This window comes from Choloepus didactylus, chromosome 20 (assembly GCF_015220235.1).
Source record: "Choloepus didactylus isolate mChoDid1 chromosome 20, mChoDid1.pri, whole genome shotgun sequence".
Classification (NCBI taxonomy): domain Eukaryota; kingdom Metazoa; phylum Chordata; class Mammalia; order Pilosa; family Megalonychidae; genus Choloepus; species Choloepus didactylus.
Window position 1 is genome coordinate 6,087,112 of NC_051326.1, and position 3,770 is coordinate 6,090,881.

Below are 3,770 nucleotides of genomic sequence, written 5' to 3' on the forward strand. Positions count from 1 at the left end.
GTGTTGGATCTTTTTGGTGATGAGCACTGAGTTTTGTTTTCCAAGCTCCTATGGACTTAAGGCACACTTGACCTTTTCCTCAAAGCACCTTTTAGTTGGGATGTTGAAACAGAATACAGGATGCCCAGCTGTGTGATGTGGCCCCAGCTCTGATGGGTTTACTTCTAGCTGTTTTGTTCCAGCCATTCCTACCCCCTGCATCGACAGAGCTGAGAGCTCTCCAGCAAGCCTGGTTTGCCACCCTTCATGGGGAAGAGAGTGTGAGCAGCTCAGAAATAGTTCCCACTGAAGCATTCCTAGACAGTGGGGCTAGGTTTCAGACTAGCCAACAAAGGCAGATTTAAATCATCATGAGAGGGAATGTTTGATGGCTTGAGTTCTGGCAACTGGGGGCTTTTTTCTTGTAGGAATAGGATCATATACCTGCAGAGACTTACGTGCATCTGCAGGGACACACACCTGCACACTTATGCACCTGCACATATATGTACCCCCCACACATGCATATATGCACACACACACACCTGCATACACATGCCTGCACACACAGGCACCTGCATATACACCTACCTGCACATACGTGCACCTGCACACACAGGCACCTGCACACATATGCACCTGCACACACATGCAGCTGCATACACATGCAAACACACACACATACCTGCACACACAGGCACCTGCACACATATGCACCTGCACACACACATACATACCTGCACACACAGGCACCTGGATATACACCTACCTGCACATACATGCACCTGCACACACAGGCACCTGGACATACATGCACCTGCACACACAGACCTGCTTACACACACACTGGCACACACATGCACAGACACACACCTTGGAGCCAAAGAGTAGTCATTGGTTTGGACTGTTCGCCTGATTTAAGTAGGCAAACCCCTAAAATGTACCCTCTCATTTTTCCCAGTTCAGTGACAAACACCTGCTCCCCCCAAGCTGCTTGCACCAGCATTTTATTACTAACTTCCTCAGAAACCACTAAATTGACCGAGTGTGGAGCTATTTTGAATTTCCTTTGCTAGACTAACTTGAGTAGGAAACTCACCAACATGGAGACTTTGTGAAAATCAGGTAAAGAAACCCATTTTTACTCCAGGCGCGTGAAGTTTGTTTTCTTTCCCCAGGCGTGCCTTCCTGTTTGCCACGGCTGCTCAGGAGGGAAGGCAGGGTCTGCCCACGGACGGGTAGATTCGCTGTCCCTGAAGCCTGGTCCAAGCTGTCAGTGCCGCCGCTGTGCTCGCTGGACGTGGTGCTCTAACCAGGATCTCCTTAGCTTCCTTCCGGCTCTGTCCCACCTCCCGTTTCCTTGAGTGGAGGATTTGGGAACTCAGAGGGAGATGGGTGTGTTTAGGAAATGGATTGGGGAAAGCAGAAGTGTGAAAATTACTTTCAGTGAGTCAAACTGAAAACTCTTTTGACTTGCACTGTCTGGGGATCTCATTTTATAATATTATTTTTCATCTTGATGAACTATGGATTTAGTCATAACAGATAGTTCTGGGGCAAAGTATTAAAAAAATATTCCAGAATGACTTTCAGGAGCTGGAGGGGGATGTTTAATGAAGCATAAAAACAGTTTTATTTTTCTGCCTTCCAAATAATGAAAAAGATACTATGTACACCACCATACTTATTATATTATATCTTTTAAAAAGTTAAGTATATATACCTGAAAGGATTGAAAGCAGAGACTTAAATAGATATTTGCACATGGATGTTTGTAGTGGCATTATTCACAACTGCCAAAAGATGGAGGCAGCCCAAGTGTCCCTCAACAGATGAATGGATAGACAAACTGTGGTGTATACGTACGACGGAATGTTTTCCAGCTGTAAGAAGGAATGAAGCCCTGAAACACGTGACAGCATGGATGAGCCTTGAGGACATTATGCCGCATGAAATAAGCCAGATATAAAAAGGACAAATATTGTATGATCTCACTAATATGAAATAATTAGAATAAGCAAACTCATAGAGTCAGAATCTAGAATATAGGTTTCCAGGGGGCGGGATGGGAATAGAGAGTGGGGAATAAATGCTTAAAAGGTACAGAGCTTCTGTTTGGAAGATGGAAACGTTTTGGTAATGGATGGTGGTGATGGTTGCACAACATTGTGACACAATTCACAGCATTGAAATATATTTCTGAATGTGATTAAAAGGGGGAAATGTTAGGTTGTGTACATGATACTAGAATAAAAAGTTTAAAAAAATCCGTGGAGCACAGTACACAGTGAACTCGAAGTTAAACCATGGACTATACTTAACAGTATAGTCATAAAAGTGTGCTTTCATCAATTATAACAAATGTACCCTATTAATGCAAGCTGTTAATAATAGGGTGGTATATGGGAATCCTGTATTTTATGCAAGATTGTTCTGTAAACACACAACTTCTCTAAAAAAAAGTTTAAACTTTTTTTACCCCATGATATAAATAGTCACGGTGATGATCTACTCCAGCAGTAGATACTTGGCTCTTTGAGGATTTCATTGTAAGTTTGCTAAGGATTTATGATTTGGCCAAAGAAGGCCCTCCATTGCCTGTAGGAGCAGTCCACGCTGTTCTGACACCCTTAGGAAATGCCCTCACCTGCCAGGTGTTCAGACTGGACCCAGAGAATCCGCGGCTTTGTCACACCTCACCACAGAGCTCCCGGAGCCCCGGGAAGAGCCAATGGGACGCGAAGCTTCCCCCCAAGCAGCCTCCTTTCTTCCTTCTCCCTCCAGCAGGAAAATCCTTGTCTTAAACCCTTCGGTGGCACTGGGTACGCAGAGGCACAAGGCGGTGCTCTGAGCTGAGATGATCACCTGGCGTCCTGTGTGAAGCCACGGGCTTCTCCAAGCGCAGCGGGGGGAGGGTGCCCAGGTAGCATCATCGTGTGTGTGGGAGCTTCCCGGGATAGGTGACATTAGAGCTGTTTGATTGACACCGAACCAGAATTAACAGGACAAGAAGGGAACGGGGCATGCTAAGCAGTGGGCACAGCATCAGTGAGTAAGTAAGCCCTGTGTAAGGGCTTTCTAGAAAAATTATCTTATGGTAGACACTGTAGAGAAGACTGACTGTGCATACTTTGTAAAGGTAAGCACAGAAACAATTGTGATTCTCCACCTATTACTTGTGCGTTACACAATACTGTTAGGAGATGGTTTTTGCAGCTCTCCCCAGAAAGGGCAGACGATGATGACAATTCATGGGTGTTATTCCCACACTCTCTTAGGGAGAAGGGGCCTTGAACCGAGCCTGTGAGGACAGACAGCCACCACCAGCCTGAGCAGAGGCTGAGCTCACCCGGCACCAGCCTCGATGGGTCTGCGGGCTCTGGCTGGGTTCTCCACCCCCATTTGGACTTGACCATTCGAGCCTCAATTTCCTCATCCACAAGTAGCAGATCTTAGCAATGGCTGCCTGTCTGGGTTGACCTGGGGATTAAATGAGATCCTGTGTTCGTTCCCTCATTTCTTGCTGGGCATTAGGGTTGCAGAGATGCGGGAAGGAATCACCCCTGTGTTGGTGCCTGCTGCGGTGGTCGAGGCAGCGCGCTGAGTCGTGGCTCTGTCACTGGCAAGCTCCCGGTGGAGCGGGGAGCATCAGGCCTGGGTCCGGGTACAGAGAAGTCTGGGTCTGGGGTGTGTTTTGGAGAAAAGAGTAGGGCTGGGTCTTCCAGGGTGTTCTGACCTAACAAAACGAGTGCAGAGAGCTGGAGTTGTGAGAGAAGATGTGGCACTTTTGG